Here is an 11,128-nt window from a genome sequence, read left to right as displayed (position 1 = left end):
GAGAGAGAGAGAGAGAGAGAGAGAGAGAGAGAGAGAGAGAGAGAGAGAGAAGCTCACTGAGAGGACGGAAGTCTGAAGCGGCTGACCCGCTGATGTAATCGCGAATTCGCGAATCTGCCTTGCGACGTTCGCGCTTCCGGCGTTCGCGCATAACGAGGAGGCCGGGTCAGAAAGTGCCGCGGGAATATCGTGGAACGAATCGTTGCCTGGAAGGCATTAGAGCGTGCGTTAAAGCGCACGAGCGCTCCTTCATTTTCGGCAAGCTGAATCTTTGCCTCATCCGAGCGTATTCGTGCACGACCGCGGCCGCGCGCCTCGTAGGCGTGAGAAAATCGACCCGGCCGACGTGCCGTCGACTGGCACGGATACGGACATTATAACCTATCAGAGAGTCCGGACCCGTGCACGATCCCCGGTACGAAAGTTCCTCCTATGCGAGCGACTCGACGGCGCGCTGTCGGAGGATCACCGAGCGCGAGCGCTACTGAAAATCCGGCGAAAATCTCTCTTCCGTCCGCGGCGATCGTAAAAGTAGCTGCGTCCAGTTGACGTTGCTCCGTCGCCTCTCGGGGAAAGCTCTGGTCTGTCTGTCTCTCTCTCCATTCCCACCCCTCTCTCTTTCTCTTCTTCCGTTTCTATGAAAAAGTCGATTCCGGTCGCGCCTCGTGAACTCGACAAACCCCGCGACTGACGAAGACAGCCACCGCCGAGGAGGCATGGAGAGCGATAAATACCGACGTGTCATGCGGAGCGAGAGGTCGTTTTCCCCCACATTGGAGAATAATTCGAGAAGTGCCCTCGCGAGTGGCAAGCTCAAGAGCGAGATCCTTCGCCGAAACTTGCGCGTTACGTGACTCTCTTGCCCTCGTTTCTTCTTCGCTTGATCTTTGTTTCCTCTCTTTTAATCGGAAACGATGAGATCCGACTGGTCGAGATCGCCGTCGTGAGACTCGGAGCCACGAGAAGCGCGGAGTGAAAAAGTGCGCACTTTTCAACGATTATGTAGCGAACCTCATCAACTCCGGGGCCCAAGTTCATGTGAGTAGCGCGCGCTATCACGCGAGCGAGTAAGTGCGAGTAGGTGCGAGTGAGTCCCAAGAGAGAGAATGGTGCTTGCGGGCCGCACGAGGGGGGTGAGTGACGCCGAGGAAAAGTGAAAGAAACGCGCGCGCGAGCGCGGGGAAGACGTGGGAACCTGAATTGGGAGTCGGGGTCCGGACCTTCGCAGCACGCCCGGGTATCTTTCTCCTCGCGAATGCACACACATACGCGACTCCGGTGGGCCGGCGCGTTAAACAGAAGAGCTTGGAGCATTCTCTTTCTCTCTCTCTCCCTCTCCCTCGTCGGCTCGAACCTCTCACCGCTCTCAGCGCCGACGTACTCGCGCTATGATCTCCTGAGAAGGTGAGCACGTTGTTGAGCTGCCGATCGGTTTCGGCTACTTGATCACCAGGTCGATCAGATCGAAGCCGCGAAGATGACTGTCAACGCGCGCGGATGATCCCCGTATTGAAAGCAGAAAGGGGAATTCTCATCTCGCAGATGTAGATTCGGTTGCACTAATCAAGTGGTAAGTTAACTAACAGTTAGATCATACGTCTGTCTTTGTTCTTTCCTCAAAATCAACAAAGCAGACATATGTTGTATCTGTTAGCTAGCTTACCATTCGGCTGATGCAATCAGGCCTCAGGTCCTTACTCTGAGCTCTCTTTTATCGATAAAAGTGCCTCTACATGTGCTTTTGAGCCAATCAGAAGATTTATGGGTCACATTTAGAGACTTTTATCAATGAAAGAAAATTCAGAACAAGAGCCTTAAAGTATTAATAGGTGTCACTTAAAACTTGAGATATTCAGATCTTTATTAAGGATTCAAGATTCAAGTTTTTTCATATTTTGCTTTCATAGTTAATATGAAATTAATTACATGTGTTTGGAGCAAAGACATTCTTCTTACACTTCTCCATGATAATAAAATCCCATAAAATGGTGCCCGAAATAACTATTTTTTGTATGTTAATAGCTTTCTTACGACAAATTTCACCTTCATGTTCCTCATATTCAGTATCTTTTCCTTTAGCTTACATCGCCAAGAAGGAATTTTCCATATCTTATAATTCCTCCTATTCTCTGCACTTCACCCTTCTTACTTGCACAGCACCTGTTCCACCAGTCCTTCCTTCTTCTGTATACCTTTATTTTATTCCTTATCTCTTATCCGATGACCAAGCCTTTCCTCTTCATTTCTTGCATCCTCTTCTTCCTCCATTCCTTCTGTCTTCTATTTTACTACCTATTATACGTTTCCTCTACTGATAATTTCCTCTGCATTACCATACTAATTTAAGCTTGCCTGCATTACCTACACTACTACCCTAACTGCCCGTTCCTTATGACGCCATAACCTCTATTACCTATGCACTTTTTCCGTCCTGAATCCTGTTTTTCTACCTAACGCCTTGTTTCGCCTTCACTTACACATTATCTACGCACTCATTCCTACATAATTTCCCCTATCTGACCCCCCCGTATTTAATTCAACGCACTAAAATCATTCTAAACTCACGTACCACGTTAATCAAGCATCCACACGCTTGCACGCCATCTAACCAAGTAGCCACGTTCCTCATATTTTGTTTTGACATTTTGTCGGGTATCAAAAGGTTGCTTCGCAACCTTGTCGCCGGAACGAATCCTACGGGCTCGGGTTAACGCGCCGCGAGAAGGCCTCGGAACGAAGGTAGTCGCGGCCGCCGTATGCCTTCCTTATTGCCGTTATTGACGGTATACGTATTTGACGGAGGAGGAAGTCGCGATAAGATCGAATCTCTCACGCACCCACGACCGACTTGCCACGCAACATTACCGGAATAATAAATCGGCGCGATTCGGCTCAGCTCAAGCAGACACACGCGATCGCGCGCGCGTCGTTTTGAACCGGACGAGCTACAGGCAGATCGCGGTATCGCGATTATCGATCGGCCAGCCGAAGATAACAAGATGCGACACCCACCGCGAGACTCGTTCGCCGTTAATAACACGTCGTTATTTGATTTCTCTGAATTTCTCGTCGCATATATCGAATTTTTCATTTCCTCTTATTCATTTCAAAATGTCTCTTGCTTTTTATTTATTTAACGCGTAGAATGTGTGACGTGCGTGAGACACGAACAAATATTCGATTGCTCACTAACTTTGTTCAAGAGTTCGGGAGAATTTCAAAATTGCGCAAATCTACAGATTTTGATTTTAATGCACTATTATCTTATAGTTGAGGTTTTTCTACATATTTGGAAAACAAATGTGCCCAAAAATATTGATTTTCAACGAATTTATGGTAATTCAAAGCTGCTCAACGGGTCTAGATTGCACTTTGTTTCTCAAAAATATAATTATAGGGTTAAAAGCGTTTAATTTTTCTCACTCTCTCAAACTACGGAATGAAATTTTCGTCGCCCGCCGTGTAATCTTGCAAAATATTTTTTTACACTTTCTATGATTTTCAACTAATGAGGATTCGCGCAGCAGCAAGGCTATAGCGGTATCTCCGTGCAACCGAGAAATCGCAGGAAACTCGATATACAGTTATCCGCGTCTTTTCTTTTCTCTTTGATTTTTTCGTCGCAAGGCCGAGCTAGGATGAGGCGATCAACGCGTTAACACATCAATCGCTCAGGTTCCGCGTTCGCGGATTAATACAGGGTGTCTAGTTAATACGCGATAATCCCTCTGATGATTCTTCAAATATAGTCAGTTTCAAAGAAATCAAGGCGCATACATATCAGGAATGGCTTTCGATTGACAACTTATAATTTTATTCGATAAGAAGTGTGTTAATCGATTTGCGATCGAATATACACCGGATATTATACACGCCTTAGGGAAGATTTAGGAGGGTAAGTCCAACGGGGTAAGTTGGCAAAATTGATTATCTCTACTGTTCTCTAACAGATTCCAGAATCAAGCAAGCAGAGATTTCAAAGTCATCTTTGACATGTTTAAAAATCTTGCTTGCTTAATTTTATAGCATGTTGGAAAATATTAGAATTAACCGGTTTTGCCAACTTATTCCGGTAGTCAACTAATCCCGGTCTCCCCTAATGTTCGCTAAACCCGCAATTTACAATTCACGTTTCCCAGATGGTATCGGGACAGGTGCATTGCGCGCCGCAACCGTCGATTAAAAGATAACGAAATGACATTTTTGTCGATGAATTTAATACTGTGTGACATATTGACTGTGTTACTTATTTACTCGTTCACCTTACGTCCGATCTTTCGCACGTACAGATGCCAGACTGTTCAGGCGTGCAATTTTAAATTACGACGCACGAGTATCTAGATACGATGTGTCCAACGCGCGAAACCGCCCGGAGAATGTAAATCCGTGAGTTGAGGTGCATACGATGCTCGGCGTACGTTTACAATGGGAAAAACAAGTAGTCAGTCAAAAGAAGCCGGTGGAGGAAAGTAGACCGCGGGTCGCACGAGGGAATAAATAATTTATCGCTGGCGCGAGTGTTTCTTACGAAACGGACGCGATACGCAGATACAGCATCGGCCTTCTCCCTTTTCGCGACCTCGCTTGCATCTCGTGTCCTGAGATTCACGAGCACATTGACTTTGCGAAGCCAGAAACTTTGCATTGCATCATACAGAGAAAAGAATGTTTGGTATTTATAACTATCTATGTTTGTTCAACAAAACAACACAGGATTACTCACAAGTAAACCTACCCAAAAGGTACACTCCGATTTCTTTCTAATTTGGTACAAATGTAGAAGTACAAAAAATATTTAGATCATATTTTTTCATTTTGGCCCATTTTGAGTTTCACGGGCAGTTTATAGCTTTTTAATGTTCTCATTCCTATCATCAACAAGTGTAACAAAAATGCGTAAGAAAATAAAATTGAATACAAGATATAGTTTAATAATTTTAATAAAATCGGCATAGCTAAGATACGAACCATTTTAAATTTCTTTAGCCGAGATTTCAACCGAAATATTTCAAATCTGTGCTAAATTAGTCAAAAATGATTCGAATCTCGGCCAAACCGAGAAATTATTTATATAAATAATTTTTTTCAACTTTTTACATGTTTTGTTTAAACATTGGTTTACTGATACATTTGGTTTGCTGATTATGAATATGAAGTGAAATGTATAAAATTATTTGTGTAAATAATAAAATATTTGAACAAATGTAAAAAGTTGAAAAAAATTATTTATACAAATAATTTTTCGGTTTGGGCGAGATTCGAATCATTTTTGATTAATTTAGCACAAATTTAAAATATTTCAGTTGGAATTCGGCTAAAGAAATTTAGATTGGTTCGTGTCTCAGCTATGCCGATTTTGTTAAAATTATTTAACTATATCCTGTATTCAATTTTATTTCTTATGCATTTTCGTAGGAGTGAGAACGGATTAAAAAGCTACAAACTGCCCGTGAAACTCAAAGTGAGCTAAAATGAAAATATACAACCTAAACATTTTTTGTGCTTCTACATTTGTATCAAATTAGAAAAAAATCGGAGTGTAACTTTTTGGTAGGCTTACTTGTCAGTTGAAGTGAATGAATTAAACTCGTCTTCCTTATTGACGGAAATATCCACTGGTCTCACCTCGGAATGCGCTATATCTTGATCGATTGCGTGTTAAGAGGCATAAGTGGTTCCGCATAAATTCCCCGAGGTAAAGATGTTTGTCGCTCGATTTGAATCGCGGAACTCTCGGAAATTTATTTTCCTCCAGCGCACTATTCGTGGCTTTCCACGTGCGATGCAAACGCGTGGCGCTACATTTACGAGAACTATAATGAGAGCTATAATTACAAACTAATTGGTTCTTCTCCGGTATTACGCAGCGATAATATACACTCGGCCGGCTGTGAACTAAGTGAATCACCCGTGCAAATTTTTCACGACGTCAGTTTCATTCGCGAAATGAGGCGGCAACGTTATGCAACTTTGCCGCTGCTGCACGCGCGTAAACATAAAAGCAAGATCGGAAGGAGCGGAAAAACGGCTCCGAGAAAAGCGATGATGATGAATCGCCGCTGTAATTCGCCACGTGGCGTAATTGGTGGCGTTTTTATCCGCAGGCTGGGAATCGACTGTCAGCAGATCGACGACGGCGAATCCCGTGCGCGCAAGTATTTTTAAATTTTCAGAATTGTTTACGTGAAGCTTTATCTGATTTCGCGCGAGCGTCATTCATTAACGGGTAAAAGATGCCAATTGCGCGATTGGATGCGTGCGCGTGTTGCGTGCATTGCGTCATGCAGAAGTGGAAATCGTAATGAGAAGCGACGTAATGAGAAGTTGACTAAACTCGATGTTGTATTTTCCAAAGAGGAGCGTCGTGACCGAAGAGGACGCGAACGAGATAGAATTTCCTCGTTTGAAACTGGTTGTTATTTAAAAGAAAGGAATGTTGAATCTACTTACAATGACTGAGTCTTTTTTGAAAAATAAAAGGTGATTGCACTAAGGTAGATGTTCATGTTATTGTCCCGATTATTCGGGACAATTGCTCTTTCATGTGGAACGATTATGACTTGAGACAAAGAGAGAGAGAGAAAGAGAGAGATTTGTTGAAATTGGCGCCGTGACTCTCGTGAACCTTGATTTCCGGCGGCAAAGCGGAAAACTCCTTAAGAATTCATTAATTCCACGAAAAGCGAATCCGTTGGTAACGCGCTTATGAGTAGCTCGTTAAGACAGTCGCGAAAGTGACGAACGCAATAGTCAAACGGGAAAGTACTCAGTCGAGTTCAAGTCGCTGCGACTTCGGGATAATCTCGACATAAAGGGCAAGTTGGCAGATGGGGCAAGTTGACGGGCAGAGCGAGTTAACAGATGGGACAGTTTGGCCATTTATTTCATTTTATGTATTTCGTTCGTCGCGAAATGTAGATAGATGGTTAGTCGTTATTTGGCAGAAGGGGAAGGGAAAATGTAATGATAAACATTGAATTATATATCCCAAATTTTGTTCCTGATATGCAAGCAAGTTTGACAGTTCCGTTTTTACAGATTGCGATTACATTTTCAGAGTTTAATTAGCAAAAAATTGTCTACCTCCCAAACTCAAGGGTACGCTCGCAAAGTTTACTTAGAGAAATTCTGTTTAATCGATGAAAAATAGCTGTTATTAGTTTTGGCCGAAGTAGCTAGTTGAAATCGAGATTTAGTTGACTAATTTTCAATGTTACTTCACATACAGTTCGCATTTGTTCCTGGCATTTCGCACATGGCGGATTGACCGGACTCTACCTGAGTGTCTTTCACAATAAACGTCCGGCTCTCTTATCGCCTTATCTCCCGTGCTCCGTTTACGGCATAAAACTCGTTCGTTATGGTGCGCCGTTGGCTGTCGCTTTATAGTTCGATCCGAAAACTCGTTTTCGCATGTCATTTTCCCTTTCGGTCTGAGATACTTTTATTACGCTCTTTTCGCGACACGTGCACTCGTCACGAGTTACGGACTTTAAGGCGCACATTCACAATGTGTGAAGGATTTCTAAAAATCATACCAACTAAAAATCACCGGCGATTACGTGAATTCGTGAGTCAAGGTGAGAGTAAATATTGCGTTGCCTCAACGCGATATTCAAGTCGCAATTCCGCTCAATTTTAAGTCACTTATCGTTAGAGTTTCACGATAAGATTACGATTTACTTAATGTAATATCAAAAATAACTTACATCATATACTGAGAAAAAAATGGTTGATAAATAAAATTATAATTTATAATTATAATTATAATTATAATTTTATACCAACCATATTTTCTTGGTAATTTCAACACAAAAATGATTAACATTAAAATGGTATTAACATGCATACAAGATTATTATCACTAAGATACTATAATGGAGTTTAATAACAAATAATAATAATAACAAATAACAAAAAAGTTTTCTTGATCATAAGTTCTAGCACGATTATTTCTGATATGTGATTATAGTTATAAATATCAAACATTTTTTCTCATTGTAGAAATATCTTTTTCGCATTAATTTAGAAACAAGTACTCTGTAATTTTAATGTAAAGTTTCATTCGAGAAGTAGAATAGCCACCGAGTCACCACTCAAATTCGCGTAACTTTTCACTTGCACAGAGTGAATCCTCTGCTCTGGATCGTCAAGTGAACATTTTCATTCGAAGAAACTGAAGAATGTATCCGATGTACTCTATCTTCATAGGAACATATTCGCTCGAATCGATCAAAACGTTCGCTCATACGGAGTCAGAATTTACTCTAAGCTGGAGTGAAACGTTCACTCTTGCGACTTCGACTGGCAATATCTTCACGATACTCTGCGAGTGAAAATATTGCTATTTTTTATTAGTTTCGAGTGGGATTACATTCCAAGAATCGTGGAGAGTATGAGGCAGGCAGCCAGAGAAAGAGGGAAGGTAGTGTTGTAATTTTGTTTACATAAGTGCGTGACGCGCGTCACGCGCTTAATCGCGCCGACGATTCTCCGAGAGTATTCCCGATGTCGCTCTCTACGGCTGCCGTCGTCGCCGTCGTTCCCCGGCTATTAGCTCAGCACTCGTTGACGATCGATGATTTATTTATGATTATGCCTGTTCGTTTCTCGGCGAGACATTTACGAGGGCAACACGGGACGGAGGCGAGATATGCAGGGAGACGGGGAGGGGCGGGACGAGATTAGCATAGATGAATTCGCAACGCGCCTCAATTAGGTGGACGGACAAGTGGAATGGAGTGTAATCGCTCTCTCGCCTAGGAATTCTTTTCCTTGCGAGCCGCCGGCGAAAGGGAAGGCAAGGCGAGGGGCAGAGAGAAAAAAGGCACCGGAGGGGGCCAACGTGTCATTATGTATGACACTCTTAATAGCGGCAGCACACGGCAGCACGCGTATCGCGCAACCACGTCTCGGCTTTGGTTGATGCAACCGTCGAGCGAGTTTGCGCAGCTCCCGAACCTCTTCAGGGTCGCCTAAATCGTCGGCGGTTTTTGGCCGCTTAGCCCGCGGTCACTGGATCTCGCTTCTGCTTCTCTCGGCCCTAAAATTCGCCGAGGAGAGAAAACTTCTCGCAGACTTCAGGAAATCACGACAGGTGGACGGGAGACGCCTCAACGAGACGATCTGTACGCTCCACCAACGCGCGGTACCGACAAATCGATAGCGAATGACGAATTGTTCTCTTTCTTTTTTTTTTAAGAAATAATATCAGAAGTGCATGTTGTATATGGCAATATCACGTACAAACAATCGAGCATTGTCACGCGGACTTCGCGCGATCGTCAGAAATAGCCTGGAATTTTGGCAGGCTCGCGACGAACTTTAGACGAGCTCGAACGATATCGATCGTACGACGATAAGGGGCCATGACGGGAACGGCACGCATTCTTCGCGACCCGTTTTCGTACCTCGTCAACAATCTCGTAAACACTACCCGAAGCAATTTACATCATTATCTACCGGCCTTGGCACATAGAGGCTTTTTTTACGACACGAACAAATTTCAATGACGCGGCGTTTCGTGCAAGACGAGACGAGACGAAGAGAGCAAGTGAGCGATTATTTAGAGTAACGACTGTGTATACACAGTGGTGTCGTGTTGAGGAAGATGCCGTGGCGACGAGAGATCTCGTCGAATTAGTCGATCCGGAAGATATTGCGGAAGGGTAGAAAGGAAGGAAGGAAGGAAGGAAGGAAGGAAGGAAGGAAGGAAGGAAGGAAGGAAGGAAGGAAGGAAGGAAGGAAGGAAGGAAGGAAGGAAGGAAGGAAGGAAGGAAGGAAGGAAGGAAGGAAGGAAGGAAGGAAGGAAGGAAGGAAGGAAGGAAGGAAGGAAGGAAGGAAGGAAGGAAGGAAGGAAGGAAGGAAGGAAGGAAGGAAGGAAGGAAGGAAGGAAGGAAGGAAGGAAGGAAGGAAGGAAGGAAGGAAGGAAGGAAGGAAGGAAGGAAGGAAGGAAGGAAGGAAGGAAGGAAGGAAGGAAGGAAGGAAGGAAGGAAGGAAGGAAGGAAGGAAGGAAGGAAGGAAGGAAGGAAGGAAGGAAGGAAGGAAGGAAGGAAGGAAGGAAGGAAGGAAGGAAGGAAGGAAGGAAGGAAGGAAGGAAGGAAGGAAGGAAGGAAGGAAGGAAGGAAGGAAGGAAGGAAGGAAGGAAGGAAGGAAGGAAGGAAGGAAGGAAGGAAGGAAGGAAGGAAGGAAGGAAGGAAGGAAGGAAGGAAGGAAGGAAGGAAGGAAGGAAGGAAGGAAGGAAGGAAGGAAGGAAGGAAGGAAGGAAGGAAGGAAGGAAGGAAGGAAGGAAGGAAGGAAGGAAGGAAGGAAGGAAGGAAGGAAGGAAGGAAGGAAGGAAGAAAGGAAGGAAGAAAAGAAGGAAGGAAGGAAGGAAGGAAGGAAGGAAGGAAGAAAAGAAGGAAGCATACACGCACGCACGCAAGCACGAAACGCTCCATTCGTCTACTATCTGCCTGCTCTCTTCTCGTTATTACTTGGTTACAACGCGCTACGGCTATTCGTGCTCGCGTAACCGCGTTCTCTAGCACTCTATAGCGTACGGCCCGCGCTCGTTCCGGGAGTCCCCGGTCCCCGACCCATGTCGAGAGCCGACGCGAGTCGGTCCCTCTCGTTCCCTCTCTCTTTTTCTCTCCCGCTCGACCTCCCCGCCTCGGACCATCGTCTTTCTCTTTCTCTTTCCCTCTGCATTTTTGTCTTTTGTCTACATACGCCAGCGGCCCCGTAGCAAAGAAGGAAAGCCAACGAGATACGCGCTTAGAGGGAGGAGAAAGGATACGGACGCGAAAGAAGAAAGGCGAGGAGAGCTCGGGAGAACGAAGGAAAGAAAAAGGAAGACGCGCGAGGAGAAAGAAAAAGCGCGTGTGGTGCTGGAGAACGGAGAGAAAGAGAGAGAAAGAGAGAGACTCTCACACATACAATCGCACTTATACGCGCATACGCACGCACGAGGAGACGAGAGGGCGAAGGAGGAACGACAATCGGGAATAACACGCGGGGGGTCTCGGCTCTCTCACGGAGGACGACGACGGAGGGAGCGTGGACCGAGGAAGGGTGCGCGCAGGGACGAGAGAGTGACGGAGGTGGTAGTGCAACGCGAGGGGGGTCCGCCGAGAGCGACCGGCGGTGG

General features: G+C 44.8%; 2 protein-coding genes across 5 annotated transcripts in view; one reads left to right on the top strand and one right to left on the bottom strand.

The window, feature by feature from the left end:
* LOC116842469 (peroxisomal leader peptide-processing protease) overlaps positions 1-11,128 on the bottom strand; it is a 102,705-nt gene that overhangs the window by 48,435 nt on the left and 43,142 nt on the right. The window lies entirely within an intron of this gene.
* LOC116842473 (ion transport peptide-like) overlaps positions 1-11,128 on the top strand; it is a 65,787-nt gene that overhangs the window by 15,082 nt on the left and 39,577 nt on the right. The window contains exon 1 of one of the 4 annotated variants that reach the window (XR_004377729.1): positions 37-1,038. The exons of the other annotated variants lie outside the window; for them this stretch is intronic. The gene's annotated coding sequence lies outside the window, so the exon portion shown is untranslated. Of the gene's footprint in view, positions 1-36; positions 1,039-11,128 lie in introns of those variants that run through there. 4 annotated transcript variants of the gene reach the window in all.

The sequence above is a fragment of the Odontomachus brunneus genome, unplaced genomic scaffold, assembly GCF_010583005.1.
Source record: "Odontomachus brunneus isolate Ranch 3 - 2012 unplaced genomic scaffold, Obru_v1 Obru_scaffold_025, whole genome shotgun sequence".
NCBI classification, from domain to species: Eukaryota; Metazoa; Arthropoda; class Insecta; order Hymenoptera; family Formicidae; genus Odontomachus; species Odontomachus brunneus.
The sequence above is the reverse complement of the archived record's forward strand: the minus strand, read 5'-3'. Positions and strand labels throughout refer to the sequence as shown.